This window comes from Adiantum capillus-veneris, chromosome 15, assembly GCF_014529385.1.
Source record: "Adiantum capillus-veneris isolate H3 chromosome 15, ASM1452938v2, whole genome shotgun sequence".
Lineage (NCBI taxonomy): Eukaryota > Viridiplantae > Streptophyta > Polypodiopsida > Polypodiales > Pteridaceae > Adiantum > Adiantum capillus-veneris.
Window position 1 is genome coordinate 10,532,985 of NC_140945.1, and position 24,964 is coordinate 10,557,948.

Below are 24,964 nucleotides of genomic sequence, written 5' to 3' on the forward strand. Positions count from 1 at the left end.
TTTCTCTCTTGAGGCACGAGATGTCTTGGTCCTTTTTCTGAAGAGAGTAAGCGGCGGGTAATTTCTATTCACGGAGGAGTGAGGGAATGTTGGCATTTGATAGTCAAGAGCCACGAGATGGCACTGTTGGCGTTCAACATAGATTGTTAGTTAGGGGTTGTTCACATTAAGAGGAAGGCGCACATTCTCCTCTTTTGATATTAATTTAATATATATACACTATAGAGTCCTAAAAAAGAGTAAAATTTAATAGTTTAAGGCAAATGGTAGCATAAAAAATGTCTTCCACCATGGTTTTTGTCCGCTGATATTTGTGCTGTCCAAAGACAGCCATTCGGAATTTCACAATCGCACTACTTCAAACGACGACTGCAGTTTTGTGTCCACCTCCTCATCGCCTTCCAGCATTCCAGGTTTTGTTTACCTTTCTTGTATGCAAAATGGCTTTTTCTGTTGTGGCTCTGACCTTTATTATTAGTTGGAACCTGAGGAAAACACACACACACACACACACACACACACACACACACACCTCCCAACCACGAGCGACCAATTATTAGTTGGAACTGAGGAACACACCCCACACCCACCCCAACCACGAGCGAAGATGTCTCCTTTCCCAGAGAAGATTATCACAAACTATGGGTTTGCTTGCAGAATAAGGAATGAAGAAGGAAGCCTCTTATCCCCAATTCAGAAACCACATACATATACAGATACATGTACCTATATTTGTACATGTACATGTGCCTATGCATATGGATATATGCATATATGTACACACACAAACACATATACATATGTATATGTGGCCGTATAAAGCTTGTTAGGACGGTTCTTATGATCTGTCAAAGAGAACAAGTACAGGGTGCAAAGCACATCTGATCATTCATTTCCCGGGGAATTTTGCAATCCTAATCCAAGGTGGAACCACTATGTCTCCGTTAGTGTACCGAGGGATAGACCCTCCACCATCTTCCTACGACAAACTATGTCCGATGCGAAGCTACGAGAGAATACTCACCGTAGACAGTTGTACGACCCCTTGAAAACATAGCAAACCAACCTTCTAAGAAGAGATCTATAGCACTGCATCGAGTCCAAGAAGGTATTGGCTGGAAATATAGCACTATACAACCCCCACTAAATAGCAAGTAATCAATGCAAAGATTGCTATCCAAGGCTGAAATACACAGCCAAACAAGTCTCCTTTGGGTAGGCAGATCTGGCTCCTCTCCGTGGGCTGAAAAACATAGGTACAAGAGGCTTCCAGAGGGCTGAAAACATAGCCAGAGGACCACCACCTCCCTCCATACCAAAACACAGATAAAAGGGGGATGGCCATTGTTGGAGGGTGGAAACAAGGGCTGTCACTACCGCGCAGACGGCGGCACTGCCTGTTGTTTTAGAGAGAGAGAGAGAGAGAGAGAGAGAGAGAGAGAGAGAGAGAGAGAGAGAGAGATGAAATGTTATATTGAACATCTTCAAAAGGCCAAAATGACCTATGAGGCCAAACTGATATAATCTTGGTGAATCTAATACAATGTCCGGGTACAAAAATAAAATGAAGTAAAGTGAAAAACTAAAATCTTGATTGCTAGATGTGAACTAAGCAGCTAGCTGGAACTATGTAGGATATGAGTAGGGGGGTGAAAGTAGTGACTGGGGCTAATACAACACAATGTGGGTGTGCGTGTGGGAATATAATGGGTGAGAGCTGATACAAAGGCTGATACAAGATGAGCAGGGTGTACAATCCTCAAAAGAGCTACATCATAGGAGATCCATCATCGGTTGTTGACGGATCTCATCAATCTCCTCCATGGTCAGTAGTGTGATCCGGCATCATGCATGTCGGGCCAAAGTGATCCGAATCCTCTGATGCAGCTTCCGTTGATGTTGTGTAGTCCTCTGTAGTTGTGGGCGTCTAGATCTCCCTAGCTCGGTCGCTCGATCGATCAACGTGCCTTTGGTGTGAGGAGAATGTGAGCTCTGCTGTGGTAGTTGCTCCTCTGGCTGCCCAGTGTCCACTATAAAGAAGTCTATGATCTGTCTCTGAGACTGGCTAGCCTCTCCTCTCATCAAGCTCTCTCTGTGTCTGCGAAGCTCGAGAAAAACAGACCTAGACATCTCTGGTCCTCATACCCCATGACTCTAGAGAGTGGTCCAAAGCCCTCTCTGAACATGCAGTGAAAATGACCTCGTATCTCATAGTAAGTAAATTGGGCAATGGCATGTGTAGTGCAACTTTGTCTCAGTCTCCATGTGACATAGGGGACATGTCTTGGCCTTTGTTGGTACTCCGCTGTATCTACTAGTCTCGCTCCGAAGTTGGTGTGAAGATGTGCGTATTTGGCCAATAGCACATTGTATCCCATGAGGTAATTGGGTGTCCATGTATGTGGGCCTCGTCACAAAACCATCCTCAGTAAGTTGGAGAAGATGCTCTCTATAGAAAGCCATCTTCGTGCCCAACTCCTGTGCCGGTTGTATCCAAGTCCTCCTAGTATCTAGCTGAGTCAAGTCTTGGCAGAGAGCCTGGTGATCTCAGACTATGTAAGAGTCAGAGATGGTGCATCCAATAAGTAATGGAAGGGGGGCAATCTGTCCATGCTGAACCCATGTACGTGAAACCATGATGTCATCTCCCCATACCAGCATGTCGTGTCTCCTTGCAAAGCTAACTGTGGAGAGGACTCAAGTGCTAGGTGGGCATATCTGACTCTGGGGAGGTCCCACAAGGGGTGTAAAAAAGGAGAATGATCTGGTAAGCGCCACTAGTGGGGGGGCAGCTAGCTCTGCTCGAATAATGTCATGTGGTACTGAAGCCTTGGCTCTAATAAGCTGTGAGATCATAGAGACTAGAGGCTTCTCCATGTTTCCCCATCCATCAATGCGACCCCACCTCTCGTGATGGTCCAATGAAGGCCCCATAACTGAACTCCATAGAGCAATACGGAAGCCACGAGAGTGTCAAAAAGCCAAAGCTTCGTCCGAGGCTCCTGAAACTGAATCTGTGAACACATCCTCTCCAATCCACCCAATGCTGCATGTGCTATAGTCAATCTAGTGTTTGTTGCTCTCCTCAATGAAAATGCTGGTTCACTAAAGACCACCCCAAGGTAGGTGTAAGCATCTGTATACTCCAGTCTCCACTATCTCATGGCCGTATTATGTGAATGTGGGTGCTGATCTCCTGGCCCACTCTGGGGTGGTTAAACACCATAACCTTGGTTTTACCAAGGTTGACAGACAGACCACTGTTGTGAGCAAACCTATGGAAAGCATCCAAGTGACGTTGCATCCCCTCCGGAGAATCGAAGATCAACACAATATCATCAACATATAACAATAGTGGAATCCATGTCCCTGCCAACTGTGCACCTCTATCACCCTCTCTCTCAATATAGTCAGAAACCTCATCCACATACATACCAAATAGAGTAGGAGAGAGCGGGCAGCCCTGCTGCACCCCGATAGTGGAGTGAACTAATGTAGATAACCCCTCTGGAGTGCGTACATGCCCCACTACTAATCTGTGGGTACTCCCATCTCCTGTAGTCTGCACATCAATCTAGCTCTATTCACTGTGTCAAATGCTTTGCGGAAGACTGAAGTCCACAAAGCTACAATAGATCCGTCTCCCATGTGATCTGCCCTCCTCAATAATGGCTCTGAGTGTCAGAATGTGGTAAAGAGTAGAAAAACCTCTCCTAAACCCTGCCTGTCCGGCTGTGCATATACCCTCCCTCTCTGCCCATCTACTCAACTGGTGCTGCGTACAACCGTGCCAATGTGTGTCCAAATCATGATAGTGCGATAATTCCCAAGCTCCATAGGGTCTCCTGACTTGAAGATAGGTACAATAGTAGATAAACTCCAAGTATCAGGCAAACCCTCACACATGGCACGGTTGAACATCACTGCTAGAAGCTTTGCAAGCAGATTGCTGGCATGTATAAAATGCTCAGCCACTAAGCCATCATGATCATATGCTCTCCCAGGAAGAGGCGGCTGTCCAAGAGCAGTGTACAAAGATGACGCATATTGGCCCTAGGCCTCTGTAGAAGTAATGGCAAGAGGGGAGGAATGCTCATGAAAGAGTCACCATGCCTCACCTGAGTCCTGACTCAAGAATAGTAGATATAGATCTTGCTCTAGTCGAGCCAAAAATGCCCTTATCATCCGCCGCACTAGGCATCAGAAGGCAATCTGAGACTGTCTATGAGTGATGTCCCCTGAAGCTTGGCTTTCGTCTCGTGGCACTCCTCATCATACCAGCCGTTTTGGGGCATGCTCCCAGAACGTCGTCTCTGCTCGGGCTGGGTGTGTGGGCATGCCTCTGTTGTTGCATCATGTAGTGTTTGTGTCAGTATAGTGGCAAGCTCCTCCAGAGGTCGCCTTGGCTCCTCAGTGCACATGCGTCTGTAGATCCCATCTATGTAGACAAAGTCCCCCTGTGTAAAGGTGTAGCGAGTAAGGGTTGCTTTCCGTGGTATGTGTGCTACACTAAACTGGAAAGAGATGGTCATCGACACAAGGGCATGATCTATTTGGTATTGCCACACCAACAGGTCTAGGTCCAATTGTGAGGTCTTGGATACTAGAAATAAAGCTCGGCTATGCCATGACATAATCCACTGTGTTGGCTCCATATCTGCCCACAGCAGGAAAGCTTTGTAGGCCATTCCAATGTCAGAGTGTGCGGAAGGGAGAGATAGGAAGAGACAACGACACCGAGAGAGAGAGAAGAGACAGATGGTGGAAAGGCTGGCAGCCCAATAACTCCAGATGGTGAACTCTGTACAAGACAAGACAATGAGAAAGAGGGTGCCCCCCTCCTATATATAGGAGAATAGGGGCTCGTCGGGCAATAATCCTCAATATAGCCTAAAGACCTAAAAATATGACCCTCCAATATAAACGGGGGAATGTGTGACCAAAACAGGTCTAAAATGGGAAATGTGCTGAACAACTCTAAGTGTGCCTGAGATCCCTGTCTAGCAGGTGTATGGGTGGCTAACCCACAACTAGTCTTGGTTGGTGGGCATTGCTGTAGAACATATTAGTACATACACAGATCTAGCATTGAAGTAAATAAGTACAAAGTGCATGAGCGAATTTTTAAAAATTAAATTGCACAACCGACCTGATAATCGTGTATGGGTGTCGTCCAATTGTGTAAGCCGGAGGACAATGTTTGTGTCAAGCTATAGAAAAGCATGTGAATAGTTAACATTTCGTCTTGCAGTTAGGTGCAAAAAAAAAAAGCTAAACAAATAGTGCCCGTTATGCAAAAGTGCCATACAAAAGTATGGTGGAGAGTTGGCACTGTGGCCTTTCCAAAAATTATAAGAAACAGAAGCAGTGCCTTGCTCCGTAGCATTTATGTGTTGCACCAAGAAAACACATAAACATTGGGAATTGAATACAATAACGGACCTTGCAGTGTTATTGAGGTGGAGTCGTGGTGGTGCAATCGAAACGTCCATTGCTGTGAATATATGTCCTTTCTATCACACATAAAACAAGAGTTAACACAAAAGTTCAGATACAGGATATAGATTAAACTTAAAGAGAAGCAGAGCTAACTTTATGTTCAATTTTGTGAATTAGGGAGGAGTACTTGGGGAGAAACGAGTTGAAGAGGAGGGTGCAAGATGGTAATCTGTGTGAGGTTCATGATGGTATCCTCATCCTGATCATCATCATCACCATCGCTAGTAGTAGCAACAACAACAATGCCTCCTCCTGCATGGAAGATGCCAAGCGGCCACAATGAGGTTTACGAAGTAAAGAATCACCCAAGCATGAGATCCTTTTTTTGTTTATGCTGCCTCCTTTTTTCCTTGCCTCTGGACGATGTTGTGAGCCCAAACCTGCTCGCTGTTTTCTTCATTTTGTTGCTCGACAGTCTTATGAAAACGTTGCTCTGCTTTCTTTCTTCTACAGATGCTGCATTGAGCCTCACACACTCGATTCACGCTACCTCTATTATAGCGATTCTCCCACCAGATATGACCCTTGTTATAGCGCTCCTCCCACCAAGCTTTTGTGCGCCACCCCCTAATTTTGCTCTTCGGCTCATTCCTATATTTATTGCTCGTGTCTTGTGCTTTTTTTTTTCATAGTATGTAGCGGCCTCCAGGATGTAGAGGCCTCCAGGATACCTGTAAATAGAAGTTTAGAGGAGATGTGAGCAATGCAGCAGATATGAACCTCTAATCATGATGTAAGCAGCTACATGTGGAGAAGGTACTTGGCCTTACCTCACTCCATGTGGTGAATATGTGACATGTGAGTGCTTTAGGAGTTTTACCCACAATCCAAAACCTAGTCTACCGTGTAAACAACGATGACACAGGGAGCCAAGAAGGCCACGTCTTCATTGGAAGGTTTGGAGGCCAAGTTATTACCGTTACTCTCCTTTGAAATTTGCAGCTCGTCGATCTGCTTGCCCTTCAGCAAGAACTGGCAACGCTGCCTTCTCTCTCTCTGCCGATGTGCTTCAAACTCTCAGTTGCACGCCCCACTTCTCTTTGCTTTGTTGCAGCTTTTGTTTTACCATGGTTCAGCGAGCTTAAGCCCTGGGAGATTTCCCCTTCATGAGCGGCAAAGCCAAAGCCGCTTGCGATAGCCCCTTGAAAGTTGACGTGCCACATCCCAAGCAGGGCAGTATGTTCCTGATGTGGTTTTCATGAGCTGCTACTGCATGGCGTCGTCAATTAGGAGGACCATCTCGAAGCAGAGGATGATGGGCTTCTTTCAAAGCAGTCGAGGTAGGATAGGTGAGCTGCTTTTCTCCGTAGCATGAGGTCGTTATTATAAACAAGCTTGAGGCTGATGTTGGCCGTGCGATTTGGCTCGAAGGCAATGGCCTGGATCATGCCAGGTGGTCGCTTGTGTGCTCTAGAAATTGCAAAAGCACATTAGGCTTACGAACTAACCAAGGGCCAATACACGTGAGTGGTGAGGAGCCTGTAGACAGTGTGTGAAGCATCTGAAGGTGAATGAAATAACACCCCCCCTCAACAACAGATGCGGCGAAGCTGTCGAGGAGAATGCAGCACGTGTAACAAGCTGCTGACGTGTCAAAGCCTAAAGAATGGAGCCAACTTACAGATGTGGCCTAAACCCTAAGAAGAACAAGTAACAGAAGAAGTCCTACCAACTTATGGGGACCCCGTTCGATGGGGCCCCAAGTGACATAAAGGAAGAAAATAAAGCAGGATCCGGACACACGCAAAAACTGATGACGTGGCAGATTTTCAAAAATTGCGTTGGCATGATGACGTGGCAGGCTGTACGGATTTCCGTAAATTATGCTGACAGCTTTTGGCATTGCTTTTTGGACCAGAAGACCTCGAGTTTTAAAGGCTTTTTACTGTAACTGCTTTTCAGGCGAAGGGCCTTTAAATATGAGGCTAGGGCTCATTCTCTGGCATGCTTCCTGGAGAAGGTGCAGAGTCTGGAGTACCAGCTTGTACTGTGTTGATGCAATATAAAGAAATACCGAAAGGGGCGCCAAGGTTTGGGGCCAATACTCTCTGGGGTGGAATTCCGCCACTCCGTGTCGCGTGTTGTCTCTCTCTTTCAGTTCAGTTGTTATTGAAGTGTTAAAAGTCTATTCAGTCTGTTCTTTTCTATTGGCACGCGGTGCTTGTCTTGTGACAGTGGTATCAGAGCATCAGGCGTGTGCTTTTCTGAAAGCATACCGGTCCTACAAAAGAGGAGACAGAGCTATTGGAATTTTATTTGAGGTATCTTCGGCCTCCAACCCAGACTTATTAGCCACTCCCACCCTTACTTCATCGCGCATCGGGCGCGCTCCCGTCTTCACCACTGTGTCTTACTGGGCATAAACCAATTAAGAACCCTATACATAATATCATGGATTCAACAGAATATTTACAGTTTCTGCTCAACGAGCTTCACGACATGCTTTCGCGGCATCGTCAGCAGAATCTTCCGATGCTGCAAAGTTTTCAACAATTTTTGAACTACATGTTACCCCCTCTGATGCCCCAAATGGTACCTCCTCCTCTGGCACCAGAAAGTACAAGAGCTTCCAACCGGCAACCTTCTCAGCCGTCTGTTCCAATCGGGGGAGTCTTCAGGAATATGGTGCAGCCATCTGACCCTGATCCAGTGCAACCGCCTTCGCCACGGCCATTGCCCCCACCTCCACCACCACCGCCACCAGGCTACAATGGTTGGAGCCCATATGGATACCCTTATTATCCATACCCAGGATATGCGCCTAACCAACCCAAAGATTTCAAAGATGGTGGCATGACAATCAAGTTTTTCACTTTTTCCGGGGTGAAAGATCGCAAGAAAGCATTGCAGTTCCTACAGCAATTCAACAACATCTATGCTTTGGGGAACTATACAGAAGAATCCAAGATTTCTCGAGTAGCGGGATTTCTTAAAGATAATGCTATGCAATGGTGGAGTTCAATCGCGACACAACAACATGCTCCAAGGACCTGGCAAGTGTTCAAGACAGTTTTTGCACGTAGTTACATGACTTTGATGTTTGAAGTCCGGATTTTGGCAGAGTGGGGCAACTTGAAAATGCTTGCCACCGAAACCATGTACGAATATAACCAAAGGTTTCTCGACGTGTACCTTCCGGTGTCCTTCTTTAGATCTGTTCCCTTGGAGGCCCAATGCGAGCGATACACCATTGGACTACCATCACCATTGCAGGAATATTGTCTATTCAAGCAAGTCTCTACCATGCAAGAACTTATGGACCATGCCGCGGTCGGCTACAAACTGATGAAGGAAAAGCTAGAGCTTACCACATAAGAATCTCTAGCCGCTAACCACAACTCTCGGCAACAACGAACAAATTCTCTTGAGTCTCGTGAATATCAACCGCAAAGGCCTTGTTTGACACCTCAACAACGAGACACCTTACTACAAGAAGGCCGATGCTTTGGATGCTTTCAAATAGGGCATAATCATTCTAATTGTGCCAAACGCACTAAAAGACCAGAGGAGCCAACGCCCGCACCAACGGTCGACAAAACCCAAGCACCACCTCTTGCTAAGAGAGCTACACCCCCTATTGGACTAGTTCCTGATATTTATGGCATACGCCTTGAGAGTACAAATGAATTGTGTCGAGCATATGGTAAAGTCAATGGCTTCAAAGCCCTTATTTTCTTTGATCCCGAAGCTACAGAGAACTTCATTCATCCAGAATTTTTAAAGCAGATGCGCTTTGATTATGATGCAGAGGGTGGAGAAATTGAAGCTGAGCTAGCCACGGGGCAAACTCAGAAAGTAGTACTGCTCATTGGTGCTCTTCCAGTGACTATTCAAGATTATCATGGAAAAGCTGATTTCCACATCATGAAGTTCGGCAATTGCGACGTTCTCTTGGGCATGCCTTGGCACGACAAGAATGATGCGACTCTCCAGGTTCGGAACCGAACCATCACCGTGATGCAGAAGGACAAGCCAGTCGTCCTCAAAGTTCGGTTGTCCGAACAAAACCTCGAATGAACTCTCTCTATTTGTTTTTCTTTATAGCTAGAATTTAATGTTTGAAAATTTGTTTGAAATGGAAAGTATGTGTTTTGAACTTGTTTTGGTGCCGATTTGGATGTTTGACTCTGGTTTTAATACTGGTTTCAATGATTGGTGATTTTACTCCCGGGTGGATGTTGCTAAATTGGCTTTATCTGACAGAAAAATAATTCTAAATGAATTATTGGATTTATAAGTGAGGGTTTTCTCGCTTGGAACATCAAGGAAAAATAATTCTAAATGAATTATTGGAATTTTAAGTGAGAGGGTTTTTCTCACTGGAGACATCCGAGTATAGAGTATTCCTAGTGCGTCATTCAAAGTAATGACGGGAGCACTGAGAACGGGAATATGTGCAAGGCCACAAGGAACGGGTACTTCTGATGCGTCACATCGGATGGGTGACAGGGAGCATTGGAAAGAAGTATCCGACCATCCAGGAACGGACATCTCTGATGCGTCATAGGATGGGTGACATAGAGCATCGTGAAGGGGATTGTACCGTATGTTCGGTAGGAAAGGACTAGGTGATGGGTATTCCTGATGCGTCACAAGGTGGGTGATGGGTGCATCAGAAAGGGGATATCCATAGTCGAGAGGAAATCCGAACTGGAAAGAGGAATACGCGTAAAGATGCGAGGACAAGAATAAAGATGGGTTCTGAGAAGCTTTTCTTAAAAAGCGGAATATTTTAACGAGTTTTTCGGGAAGAGCAGACGCTTTCCCGCGAGGAATCTATGTTTGCATTGCATTCGTGCATGTGGTTGCATCCAGGGACGCCTGGGAAGTGCTGTGAAAGCATTGATTTTAATTTATAAGGTTTTATTGAGTTTTTGGGCAGGTTCAGACCAATTTTAAAAATATGCCGGCCGTCCACTTAATAAGTGGGCAGCCACTTAGAAAATAAAGCAACAAAACCAGCCAGCGAATTCTCTCTCCCTATTTCGGGTAAAATAGAAAAAAAGAAAAAAAGAAAAAAACGACCGCGATCTCTCCGCGAGCAGCTATTCGTGCCGTGGTGAAGGAGCTATAAAAGCACCACATGCCCTCACTAAAGGGAGGTTGCCAGCGCCAGCAAGAGAAGACTCTGCCGCCAGAAGACATGAGAGATCGCGAGACTACGAAGCACGGAAGTCGCTTTTCTCGCACAAGAGCGATAGGTACCTATTGTGGATTCGCCATACGAATTGTTGTCGTGTGTTTGCGTGTGTTTGCAGGTACTACATCGCGAAGGAGAAGCGAGAAGGCTTCGGCCTACGCTTGGGAATTCCGGAAACGGAATTCGGAAATTGTCTGTGGAGTCTCAACTCCGAGTACAGACGGAAAAAGGATTGAGAGCTTGTCTCTCTGATTTTCCTTACGGGAAGGAACGACCATCGAGTCAGAGATTTAGAACGGAGTGGTTTTCTTCGGTTCTTGTGCTTGTAAAAAGATTCTCCCTAATAAAGAATACTCTTTAGGGGGGGGACCAGCCCATATTCTGGTCCCTAGTACTGTGTCGATCTTCTCTCTCTCTCTCTATTTATTTCTCTCTATATCCTTTGGCTTCAGTATTAAGTGATAAATTCTATTTATCCAAGTATATTTTATATTGTTATGCGCTCCTGTTTGTGACAATGGTATCAGAGCATGGTCTCCTCTCTTTCTCTGTTAAGGAGGACGACTCTGGGAAGATACGGGAAGAAGCCATGACAAGCCAAGAGAGAAGTAAGCAGGCGGAAACCTAAGTCCTGCAGGAAAAAAAGCTTGCAGAGTTGGATTTTTTTTTTTCTCTTTGCAAGAAGTCGACACAAGACTTGGGATTCTCTGAGAAGGCGACGAGAGCATGATGCTCAAGATCCTAGAGAATCCAAGGAGCGGAATGCTCAAGATCCTTCAGAATCTAGAAAATATCCATGAACATCAATCCAAAACCATAGCCAAGAAATCCCGTCATTTCGGGAAGGATATGAAGAAGGTCTTTAGACCTTAGAACACTCTGGTCAAGCTTGATACTTTTGACGGAAGGGAAGATGTCCCAAAAGCTACCTCTTTCATTCGACAGTTTGAAGTTGCCTTTGCAGGCGGCAATTTCTGAAAAGCGTTGAAGGTGAGACATGTGACCAAACACCTCAAGGGGATTGCAAGTACTTGGTGGTATACCAAAGCTCTGCAAGGAACTTACAACAAGATTTGGATTCAATTCAAGGCTGAATTTTTCAACAAATTTTTTTCCTCTACGCTTTGAGGAAGGCATCCAAGAAGATTGGGGTCGGTTTGCCCAATAGGAACACGAGTTATTCCAAGCAAGTAGTGGTTCACTCTTGCCAAGGTAGCTCCACTCTTGACCCTCTTCGAGAAAGGAAAGATGAAGAAATTCAACGAAGGACTTTTGCCCGAATTTTGTAAACCCATGTGCAAGATACTTTGCAGCAGATAGTGGAGTCAACAATAAAAGCTGAAAGTGTACACCTTGATGTACATAGAATACAATCCCCGTAGTGGGACGAGAACCATTGAACACAGAAAGTTTGGAGTAAGGGAATTCAATCTAACTCCTGAGTTTTTGAATAAGACCCTCAAACTTTAAGTGAGAGGGCAGGTCTTTGATCAAAGTTAAATCTGTGAGGAACTCATCAACTGCGTTGCTTTTATGCACGAGATATGCACGTGTCTAACCAGGACAATCACTCGAGTATTTATGAGAGTAGGATCAATTTGAAACATTGTTTTCTGAGATGAATTGGTTTGCTCAACCATCCGGAAGGTCAACTATTGATCTCGTATCCGGTAATTCTCGAATAGATTACCTGCTATTGCGGGTAGGAAAATTATGAAGGAATCATTCTGAGCTTTCAAGCAAAGAAAAGCTTTCATTAAGCTTGAATACTCTTTAAGCCCACACCCCCTACCCGGTAAGGAAAGATATGGTAGTGCTTTTCGCACAAGTGAATGAACACTCTCTTTACGAGGGAAGGAAGAAGCGACGACTACGACCTGTGCTCGAGGAATCCAAGGATTGAAATCCTAGTTTATTTGATGAGCGGGTTTTGCTCTAAGATTGAGCCAAGGGATCGACAGGTTGAGTGTCTTCGCTCTAAGGATCTTACGAAGGGAAGGTAATTTCCCAGGCTCATTGAAACTTATGTACACCTTTGGGTACATGGATAACACACGAAGATGCAGACCTATGCTAAGGTGGGTCATCTACCAATCAAATTTTTTTCTGCTGAACGGAATGAAATGAACCAACTTCTTTTTCAGGAACTGGACGGGAGTTTGTTATACTCTCTTGAGCGCCTTTTTGCGCGCAAGGATATTCTGACACGAGAATCTCTATTTGAGATGTGTTCGGTAGAAGGAATTTGAGTTTCTCTACGGAAAAGAGGTTTTCTGATGGTCGTTGATCATTGAGTACGCTATGTGCTTTTACCATTACAGTAGCAACTTTTGGTTGCGGTATATGTTTCTCCATGAGCAGGTCAAGTAGCATTTACACACTGCTGGAATAAATTCGAACTATTATGTTCGTAAGAATATAGCTCGCCAACCGTTTCAAAATGGTAAGAATTACATATGGGAGAACATCCCTGAGAATCAAAGAAGGTTCGCTCTATTGTGAACCGGGTTTGAACGTACGTTCAGAAAATGCTATGGCTAGAATCCTATCTGCCTAAGATTTTGCAAGGCGTCATTGATGCTTGCAAAGAGGAAAAGATTGGAAGGAAGTGCGCTTTGCACAAGGAATCTTCGGATTGGAACCGTCCGCCTACGTTGAGCGACGGCTCGAAACAAGAACCTTCTTTAAGGTGATCACACACTTTGTTTGTGGAGAAGACATCAAGATTAATACTCTTATGATTTGGGCATTCCCTATGTGGGAGGACACAAGAGGTTTAATATCCTCAGGACTAATAGCGCAAGGTTATGCGCAAGGACATAGACCTAAATTTATTTTTAGGAGGATGATTCTTCTCGGGATTGAGAAGGTGGAATTGAGTTAACAGATTCTCCGAAAGACGCCAATCACGAGTTCTTACATGGCTCGTAAGTTTAATGAATGGTGAAGGATATTCTCGAGGTACTAGAGGAAGGACATGAACTGGTAAGGTAAGTATTGAATTATTGAATTTTTGTTTAATTTAATTTCTAAGTTCTCTTTTGAGAAAGGACTGGCTTAACTCACCATTGAGCAAGATTTGAAATTTTCCGGTTTCTTCCCGGCAGTTCAGTTGGACCTCTACAGTTGAGGACAACTGTTTATAAGTGAGAGGGATGTTGCTAAATTGGCTTTATCTGACAGAAAAATAATTCTAAATGAATTATTGGATTTATAAGTGAGAGGGTTTTCTCGCTTGGAACATCAAGGAAAAATAATTCTAAATGAATTATTGGAATTTTAAGTGAGAGGGTTTTTCTCACTGGAGACATCCGAGTACAGAGTATTCCTAGTGCATCATTTAAAGTAATGACGGGAGCACTGAGAACGGGAATATCTGTAAGGCCACCAAGAACGGGTACTTCTGATGTGTCACATCGGATGGGTGACAGGGAGCATCGGAACGAAGTATCCGACCATCCAGGAACGGACATCTTTGATGCGTCATAGGATGGGTGACATAGAGCATCGTGAAGGGGATTGTACCGTCAGTTCGGTAGGAAAGGACTAGGTGATGGGTATTCCTGATGCGTCACAAGGTGGGTGACGGGTGCATCAGAAAGGGGATATCCATAGTCGAGAGGAAATCCGAACTGGAAAGAGGAATACGCGTAAAGATGCAGGCACAAGAATAAAGATGGATTCTAAGAAGCTTTTCTTAAAAAGCGGAATATTTTAACGAGTTTTTCGGGAAGAGCAGACGCTTTCCCGTGAGGAATCTATGTTTGCATTGCATTCGTGCATGTGGTTGCATCCAGGGACGCCTCGGAAGTGCTGTGAAAGCATTGATTTTAACTTATAAGGTTTTATTGAGTTTTTGGGCAGGTTCAGACTTAAAAATATGCCGGCCGTCCACTTAGAAAATAAAGCAACAAAACCAGCCAGCGAATTCTCTCTCCCTATTTCAGGTACTTCATCGCGAAGGAGAAGCGAGAAGGCTTCGGCCTACGCTTGGGAATTCCGGAAACGGAATTCGGAAATTGTCTGCGGAGTCTCGACTCCGAGTACAGACGGAAAAAGGATTGAGAGCTTGTCTCTCGGATTTCCCTTACGGGAAGGAACGACCATCGAGTCAGAGATTTAGAACGGAGGGGTTTTCTCCGATTCTTGTGCTTGTAAAAAGATTCTCCCTAATAAAGAATACTCTTTAGGGGGGGGACTAGCCCATCTTCTGGTCCCCAGTACTGTGTCGATCTTCTCTCTCTCTCTATTTATTTCTCTCTATATCCTTTGGCTTCAGTATTAAGTGATAAATTCTATTTATCCGAGTATATTTTATATTGTTATGCGCTCCCGTTTGTGACAGTGGAGTAGTGAGAAATGTTGTTTTGCTATTGTTTGAACCTCCGAACGACGCAGACGGGATGTTTGGGGAGCGTTTGGTTGTATGCTTGTAATATAGTTGTTGTTGTGACTCCCGGCCCGGACCTGGATGGTTATGCAGGAGGAGTATTAAGAAGTCTGAGCAGTGGTTACTCTCAGCACCTCCAAACGAAGCATGCTGTGGTTTGGGGGACGTTTGGTTGTAAAAGGCCTCTATATCTCCCGGCCCGGACCTTTTTAGGTTATGCGGGAGGAGTGATGAAGGAGTCGTTGAATATCTCCTGGCTCGGACTTGTTAGGTTATGTGGGAGGAGTGTTCATCGGCGGCTTTTATTTCTATGTCTTGTAACATGCATATGTGAGCATTTGTGTTGCATTGTGATGTGCCAACCACTGAATATTCCTAATTGGATGAGATTGCCTAGGTATGTAATTTTAGTGCATCAAGACACCCGTGGAAGATCAGTACGGTCTGGGTGTGATGTCTAATTTTACTACGCTGGAATATCAAGAGTTCCAATCTGGAGAAAGGAGAAGCTAACTCCTTCATCAAAACAGCCGAAAGAAGAAGCTAACTCCTTGATCAAAAGAGCAGAAAGGAGAAGCTACTCCTTAATAAAAAGAGCAAATTGATTGTCCCTCGGAATGACCCTCGGAAATTTTTGAGCTAACTTGAGTTGTTTTGCAGATATGTTGTAATCGCGGACGATTACTCTCTTTCAAGAAGGGGAGATGTAACAATTGCTGACGCGTCAAAGCCTAAAGAATGGAGCTAACTTACAGATGTGGCCTAAACCCTAAGAAGAACAAGTAACAGAAGAAGTCCTACCAACTTATGGGGACCCCATTCGATGGGCCCCCAAGTGACATACAGGAAGAAAATAAAGCAAGATCCGGACACATGCAAAAACTGATGACGTGGCAGGTTGTACAAATTTCCGTAAATTATGCTGGCAGCTTTTGGCATTGCTTTTTGGACCAGAAACTTTTGAGTTTTAAAGGCTTTTTATTGTAACTGCTTTTCAGGCCAAGGGCCTTTAAATATGAGGCAAGGGTTCATTCTCTGGCATGCTTCCTGGAGAAGGTGTAGAGTCTGGGGTACTGGCTTGTACTGTGTTGATGCAATATAAAGAAACACCGAAAGGGGTGCCAAGGTTTGGGGCCAATAGTCTCTGGGGTGGAATTCCGCCACACCGTGTCGCGTGTTCTCTCTATTTCAGTTTAGTTGTTATTGAAGTGTTAAAAGTCTCTTCAGTGTATTCTTTTCTATTGGCATGCGTGCCCGTGTTGTGACAGGCACGCCTGTAAATCTGGTGAAGATGTAAATCCCGGGAGAAAAGGATGAGGAGTGCGAGCCAAACAACGTGATAATCCGTACAACACCAATGTGATGATGACGAAGGGTGAGGAAACTCCACCAAGTCGCACAAGGAAGCTAATGGAGTGGCAAGCTACGGAAATAAGTCGCTCAAGAGGATATATATAGGGAAATGACCTAAGATGAGCGTACAATAGCCCATCGGTGATGATCACCACTGAGATGGAGGAACCCAGTGTAGCAACATGAGACAAGACGTGGAGTATAATGAGGGGAACCCCTGAAGAGGAACACTCTGACCAAGAAGAGAGAAAGCTATCAAAGTGGAAAACCGGTAGCAGGTCCAAGTCAAAGAAGCTCTAGTAGAAGAGGGAGGAAGAGCAGGAAGAAGAGGCTCAATAGGGAAGGCATCGTCCATAATAGGAGACAAGATGATAGGATAAGCAATTCATCTCTGTGTAGAGACCGCAATATCTGCAATGTTCCAAGAGAAAAGTCGTCTTGAGGGTATAAGCTGCAATATGATCTGCCATTTCATGGTAGACACACATTATCGGACAAAAGAATCAGAGGAGATCCTGGGGAAAGTCAACCTGTGGGAGCACATCCACCACAGGGGTCTGGACAAAAAATCCAAGAGAGTCTGCAAGTGCAAGTCGTGAAGACACACGGCATAGGAGAACTCCCCCCCCGGGAAAGTAATGGAATGTGGTGAGGTAAAAGGACGGTCGAGAGGATGCATCGGGAAGAAAGACCGGTGATGTAGAAGTCATAGCCTCGGAGTAGACCAGCAATGCAAGGATCATCCAGGAGGTCTTCACCGTGTAAGTAGTGCATAGGTACATCCAAACTGCAAGTGGGGGAGCCACAAGACTAAGCAGAAGCAAGGAAGAGGCTCTGCCAATTTGGGATTGCCGCATCCACCTCCGTCATTGGTTCTGTGTATGATAGACCCGTTCCTCTTGGCACGTCAGACACTTCTTTTGGACATGTTCTCCTAGATGAGAGTATCCTTTGGCATCTGGATGCCTGCATGGTCTCTTCCGGCACATTGCTCCATGGTGGCTCTTTTGCCTTGCCTCTTCTAGAGAGACAGCAGTCGAGGGAGAGAGAGGGAGGGAGGGTTACTGAGGGAGAAGTAGCAATGGAAAACACAAGCCACGTCCACATAAGTACTTGTACCAATCCAATCCCCCGCTCTTCCCGAGGGCAAGAGAGCCTCGAGGAGGGAAGATTTGCAATGTCGAGGAAGATCCGTCCGTTGTGCCAAAACCTATGTCAGAGTCCATGTCTCAATGTCGAAGAAGAAGAAGCAAAGCTGAAATGCGATCTGAATAACCACGCCAGATAAACGCCAAATGACCGCGAAGAATTGGGTAAGTGACGGGAGAGGCAAGGGAAACCCGAAAGGATGCTGAAGGGGCAAAGTAGAGGTGCTGTCCAAAACCTGAAAACGCAGCAAAAGGGAGTTGGAAACTTTACCGGAGGCAGAGTTTGAGCAAACCGCCAGGTGATGGAATCACCGGATGCCGAGAGTGAGGTGAGGGCTGTAAATACACCAAAACAGGCTGAAAATCAGCAAGGGGGTAATCGGGAAATCACTGGCAAAGTCACCAACTGGTCAGCTTCCAAATGGGAAGACTAAGGGGCAAAGAGCGGGAGGCTCCGGCTGTCCAAGATCGGCAAGGAGTAAGGGCTCAAATGAGAGGTAAAACGCTAGTCAAGCTGTTGGCTGTCCAGTTGCTAAAAACGTAGTGCAATTGGCTGCTGTCCTGCCCAAAAACGCAAGAGCATAGGGCTGAAAAACTCAGATCCTGCTGGTTGAAAAACACTGGAGAAGATTATGGCCCTCCTGCAACAAAAACGCTAGGCCAATGCTGGCTGAAAAACGCTGATGCAAGGAGATGCAGAAGGTGGCATGCACTCCTCATCATACCAGCCGTTTTGGGGCATGCTCCCAGAACGTCGTCTCTGCTCCGGCTGGGTGTGTGGGCATGCCTCTGTTGCTGCATCATGTAGTGTTTGTGTCAGTATAGTGGCAAGCTCCTCCAGAGGTCGCCTTGGCTCCTCAGTGCACATGCGTCTGTAGATCCCATCTATGTAGACAAAGTCCCCCTGTGTAAAGGTGTAGCGAGTAAGGGTTGCTTTCCGTGGTATGTGTGCTACACTAAACTGGAAAGAGATGGTCATCGACACAAGGGCATGATCTATTTGGTATTGCCACACCAACAGGTCTAGGTCCAATTGTGAGGTCTTGGATACTAGAAATAAAGCTCGGCTATGCCATGACATAATCCACTGTGTTGGCTCCATATCTGCCCACAGCAGGAAAGCTTTGTAGGCCATTCCAATGTCAGAGTGTGCGGAAGGGAGAGATAGGAAGAGACAACGACACCGAGAGAGAGAGAAGAGACAGATGGTGGAAAGGCTGGCAGCCCAATAACTCCAGATGGTGAACTCTGTACAAGACAAGACAATGAGAAAGAGGGTGCCCCCCTCCTATATATAGGAGAATAGGGGCTCGTCGGGCAATAATCCTCAATATAGGCGAAAGACCTAAAAATATGACCCTCCAATATAAATGGGGGAATATGTGACCAAAACAGGTCTAAAATGGGAAATGTGTTGAACAACCGTAAGTGTGCCTATTATCCGTGTCTCTAGTAGGTGTACGGGTGGCCAACCCACAACCAAGGGCCAATGCACGTGAGTAGTGAGAAGCATGTAGACAGTGTGCGGAGCATATGGAAAGTGAATGAAAATCTAAGAGGCAATCCATGTGCAGTCCCCATGTCTATCAAGTGCCGTCCATACTCAATATGCTCCACATCTTGTGATATTCTAGATAGGCCCATCTCTGCAATATCCATCTCCCTCAACATCTCCTCTGAAGTATCATAAAATACTGTCTGGTGATGGGCAGTCCTAGCATTGAAGTCCCCCAGGATGATAATGTCACCATCTCTAGAGAACTCCCATATGTCCTAATCCAAAATAGAAAAAAAGGACTATCCTCTAGGTGGTGCATATACTGACGTACTCGGAGGAAAGTAGCAAATAGCAATGTAGAGGTATCTACCTGTCTCTGCCCTCAGTCTCACCCATATGTACCTAGCCTGCTCATCCCTGCGGGCTATATGTATCAATGGCTGCAACTCCTCCCTGAATAAGACTGCCACTCCCCTTGAGCCTCGTCCTCTGTGCGATTGAGTTTCTAGTGTGCAAGCTGTCTCCCATTTGTATCCGCTCACATGTCGCATAGATTGCCCAGGGGCTTGATGTGTTTGAAAATAGAAGATGATGTCCCCAATGAAACTATCCTCACAAGCACCCACATCAAGGCGTAGACAACCATTAAAATTCCAAGTAGCAACTTTGAGTGTGGTCCCATAAGTCTCACACCGTCATGCGGAGCGCCTCTCCGTATAACCACTCGTCCGTCTCTATAGAAGGCCAATTTTCCTTTCTCTCGGGCTGTCCTTATCTCAGGCATAACTTCTTGCATATGAGCAAGCTGTGAGAGTGTGAGGTTGTCCGCAAGGAACATGCCTGTCTTCTTTAGCGTAGGACGCTTCTTCAAGAAATCCTTCTTTGCTTCCTTGGAGAGGAAGCGAAAGATCAATGCTCTCTCCTTGGAAGTCTGCCCATTTCCTTCTCTCGTCTTCCCCACTCTCCATGCCTTTGTGTGAGTGGCCTCACTACCGTGATGCAGAAGGACAAGCCAGTCGTCCTCAAAGTTCGGTTGTCCGAACAAAACCTCGAATGAACTCTCTCTATTTGTTTTTCTTTATAGCTAGAAAGTAATGTTTGAAATGGAAAGTATGTGTTTTGAACTTGTTTTGGTGCCGATTTGGATGTTTGACTCTGGTTTTAATACTGGTTTCAATGATTGGTGATTTTACTCTTGGGTGGAGTAGTGAGAAATGTTGTTTTGCTATTGTTTGAACCTCCGAACGACGCAGACGGGATGTCTGGGGAGCGTTTGGTTGTATGCTTGTAATATAATTGTTGTTGTGACTCCCGGCCCGGACCTGGATGGTTATGCGGGAGGAGTATTAAGAAGTCTGAGCAGTGGTTACTCTCAGCATCTCCAAACGACGCAGGCTGCGGTCAAGGGGACGTTTGGTTGTAAAAGGCCTCTATCTCCCGGCCCGGACCTTTTTAGGTTATGCGGGAGGAGTGATGAGGAAGTCGTTGAATATCTCTCGGCCCGGACTTGTTAGGTTATGCGGGAGGAGTGTTCATCGGCGGCTTTATGTTTCTATGTCTTGTAACATGCATATGTGAGCATTTGTGTTGCATTGTGATGTGCGAGCCACTGAATATTCCTAATTAGATGAGATTGCCTGGGTATGTAATTTTAGTGCATCAAGAGACCCATGGAAGATCAATACGGTCTGGGTGTGATGGCTACTTTTACTACGCTAGAATATCAAGAGTTCCAATCTGGAGAAAGGAGAAGCTAACTCCATCAAAACAGCTGAAAGGAGAAGCTAACTCCTTGATCAAAAGAGCAGAAAGGAGAAGCTAACTCCTTAATAAAAAGAGCAAATTGATTGTCCCTCGGAATGACCCTCGGAAATTTTTCAGCTAACTTGAGTTGTTTTGCAGATATGTTGTAACCGCGGATGATTACTCTCTTTCAAGAAGGGGAGATGTAACAAACTGTTGACGTGTCAAAGCCTAAAGAATGGAGCTAACTTACAGATGTGGCCTAAACCCTAAGAAGAACAAGTAACAGAAGAAGTCCTACCAACTTATGGGGACCCCGTTCGATGGGGCCCCAAGTGACATAAAGGAAGAAAATAAAGCAGGATCTGGACACACGCAAAAACTGATGACTTGGCAGATTTCTGAAAATTGCGCTAGCATGATGACGTGGAAGACTGTACGGATTTCCGTGTTTTGCACTGGCTGATGACGTGGCAGACTGTACGGATTTTCGTAAATTACGCTGGGAGCTTTTGGCATTGCTTTTTGGACCAGAAGCTTTTGAGTTTTAAAGGCTTTTTACTGTAACTGGTCTTCAAGCCAAGGGCCTTTAAATATGAGGCTAGGGCTCATTCTCTGGCATGCTTCCTGGAGAAGGTGCAGAGTCTGCAGTACCGGCTTGTATTGTGTTGATGCGATATAAAGAAACATCGAAAGGGGCGCCAAGGTTTGGGGCCAATACTCTCTAGGGTGGAATTCCGCCACTTCGTGTCGCGTGTTGTCTCTCTCTTTCAATTCAGTTGTTATTGAAGTGTTAAAAGTCTGTTTAGTGTGTTCTTTTCTATTGGTACGCGGTGCCCGTCTTGTGACAGCACGCGTGTAAATTTGGAGAAGATGTAAATCCCGGGAGAAAAGGATGAGGACTGCCAACCAAACAACACGATAATCTGTACAACACCAATGTGATGGTGACGAAGGATGAGGAAACTCCAATCAAGTCGCACAAGGAAGCTAATGGAGTGGCAAGCTACGGAAATAAGTCGTTGAAGAGGATATATATAGGTAATGGAATATATAGATGTACATACCCCTGGGAAAGTAATGGAATGTAGTGAGGTAAAGGACGGTTGAGAGGATGCATCGGGAAGAAAGACCGATGATGTAGAAGTCATAGCCTCAGAGTAGACCAGCAAAGCAAGGATCATCGAGGAGGTCTTCATTGTGTAAGTAGTGCATAGGTACATCCAAACTGCAAGTGGGGGAGCCACAAGACCAAGCAGAAGCAAGGAAGAGGCTCTGCCAATTTGGGATCGCCCTATCCACCTCCTTCATTGGTTCTCTGTATGATAGACCCGTGCCTCTTGGCACGTCAGACACTTCTTTTGGACATGTTCTCCTAGATGAGAGTATCCTTTGGCATCTGGATGCCTGCATGGTCTCTTCCGGCACATTGCTCCATGGTGGCTCTCTTGCCTTGCCTCTACTAGAGAGATAGCAGTCGAGGGAGAGGGAGGGAGAGTTACTGAGGGAGAAGTAGCGGTGGAAAACACAAGCCACGTCCACATAAGTACTTGTACCAATCGAATCCCATGCATCTTCCCGAGGGCAAGAGAGCCTCCAGGAGGGAAGATTTGCAATGTCGAGGAAGATCCGTCCGTTGTGCCAGAACGTATATCTGAGTCCATGTCTCAATGTCGAAGAAGAAGAATCAAAGCTGAAATGCGATCTGAATAACTGCGCCAGATAAAACGCCAAATGACCGCGAAGAATTGGGTAAGTGGCGGGAGAGGCAAGGGAAACCCGAAGGGATGCTGAAGGGGCAAAGTAGAGGTGCTGTCCAGAACCTGAAAACACAGCAAAAGGGAGTTGGAAACTTTACCGGAGGCAGAGTTTGAGCAAACCGCTAGGTGATGGAATCACCGGATGCCGAGAGTGAGGTGAGGGCTGTAAATACACCAAAACAGGCTGAAAATCAGCAAGGGGGTAATCAGGAAATCACCGGCAAAGCCACCAACTGGTCAGCCTCCAAATGGGAAGACTAAGGGGCAAAGAGCAGGAGGCTCCGGCTGTCCAAGATCGGCAAGGAGGAAGGGCTCAAATGAGAGGTAAAACGCTAGTCAAGCTGTTGGCTGTCCAGTTGCCAAAAACGCTAGTGCAACTGGCTGCTGTCCTGCCCAGAAACGCAAGAGCATAGGGCTGAAAAACTCAGATCCTGCTGGTTGAAAAACACTGGAGAAGATTATGGCCCTCCTGCAACAAAAACGCTAGGCCAATGCTGGCTGAAAAACGCTGATGCAAGGAGATGCAGAAGGTGGCGATTAGGTAGAGAGAGGGAGGGCGCTAGCAGAGGGAGTAGAAGAGGGTGCAGATCCCAAAACACTAGGGCTGAAGCAAAAACACCAGGTCCCAAAAAAAAAAACGCTAGTAGATCTGAGCAACTCTTCGCAATTAAATCTCCGTAGTGTCCTCCTAGGGGATGGCAATGGCAGATCAAGCACCCTTGTGCTCTGATACCATGTCAGAGCGTGCGGCTGAGGGGAGAGAGAAAGAGACAATGGCATTGAGAGAGAGAGAGAAGAGGCATGAGAGGGACATGGTGGAAAGGTTGGCAGCCCAATAACTCCAGATGGCGATCTGTACAAGACGAGACAATAAGAAAGAGGGTGCCTCCCCTCCTATATATAGGAGAATAGGGGTTGGTTGGGCAATAATCCTCAATATAGGCGAAAGACCTAAAAATATGACCCTCCAATATAAATGGGGGAATATGTGACCAAAACAGGTCTAAAATGGGAAATGTGTTGAACAACCGTAAGTGTGCCTATTATCCGTGTCTCTAGTAGGTGTACGGGTGGCCAACCCACAACCAAGGGCCAATGCACGTGAGTAGTGAGAAGCATGTAGACAGTGTGCGGAGCATATGGAAAGTGAATGAAAATCTAAGAGGCAATCCATGTGCAGTCCCCATGTCTATCAAGTGCCGTCCATACTCAATATGCTCCACATCTTGTGATATTCTAGATAGGCCCATCTCTGCAATATCCATCTCCCTCAACATCTCTGAAGTATCATAAAATACTGTCTGGTGATGGGCATTCCTAGCATTGAAGTCCCCCAGGATGATAATGTCACCATCCCTAGAGAACTCCCATATGTCCTCATCCAAAGTAGGAAAAAAGGACTATCCCTAGGTGGTGCATATAATGACGTACTCGGAGGAAAGTAGCAAATAGCAATGTAGAGGTATCTACCTGTCTCTGCCCTCAGTCTCACCCATATGTACCTAGCCTGCTCATCCCTGCGGGCTATATGTATCAATGGCTGCAACTCCTCCCTGAATAAGACTGCCACTCCCCTTGAGCCTCGTCCTCTGTGCGATTGAGTTTCTAGTGTGCAAGCTGTCTCCCATTTGTATCCGCTCACATGTCGCATAGATTGCCCAGGGGCTTGATGTGTTTGAAAATAGAAGATGATGTCCCCAATGAAACTATCCTCACAAGCACCCACATCAAGGCGTAGAGAACCATTACAATTCCAAGTAGCAACTTTGAGTGTGGTCCCATAAGTCTCGCGCTGTCATGCAGAGCGCCTCTCCGTATAACCACTCGTCCGTCTTTATAGAAGGCCAATTTTCCTTTCTCTCGGGCTTTCCTTATCTCAGGCATAACTTCTTGCATATGAACAAGCTGTGAGAGTGTGAGGTTGTCCGCAAGGAACATGCCTGTCTTGTGACAAAGTGATGACGTGGCTATGGGTAGCTGAAACCCTAATTTGAGGCTGAAACCCTAAAATCCCTGCAAACTCTAAAAATTGCCAGAAACCCTAATTTCTGTGAAACCCTAATTTTTGACAGCAAACCCTTATTTCTGCCGGGGTGCCACGTGGCAAGAGGAGCTTTCCGGAAATTGCGCCGCAAAACGCGCTGACAGCTTTTGGGCGTTGCTTTTTGGTCCACACGCCATGAAAGAGAGAGAGAGCTTGCTTTTTTATATAAAAAAAGAAAAGACTCTCTAAAGAGAGAGAGAGGACTACTGCTTTTGATTTTAAAAGCTTTTGGGGCTCTGCTTTTGGGCATCCCTTGTACCTTTAAATATGTGGAGAGGGCTTCACTTCTGAGAGCATCTGGACGCAGAGTCTGAGAGTGAAACCCTAGCCACACTCTTGTACTTTGATATGATTAATATAAAAAGAAATACTGAAAGGGGCGCCAGTCT

At 45.7% G+C, this 24,964-nt stretch overlaps 1 protein-coding gene across 1 annotated transcript in view; it reads left to right on the top strand.

Annotated features, from left to right (window-relative positions):
* The first annotated feature begins 257 nt into the window (after positions 1–257).
* LOC147440262 (uncharacterized) overlaps positions 258–24,964 on the top strand; it is a 40,784-nt gene continuing 16,077 nt past the window's right edge. The window contains exon 1 of the mRNA XM_086483496.1: positions 258–413. The gene's annotated coding sequence lies outside the window, so the exon portion shown is untranslated. The remainder of the gene's footprint in view (positions 414–24,964) is intronic.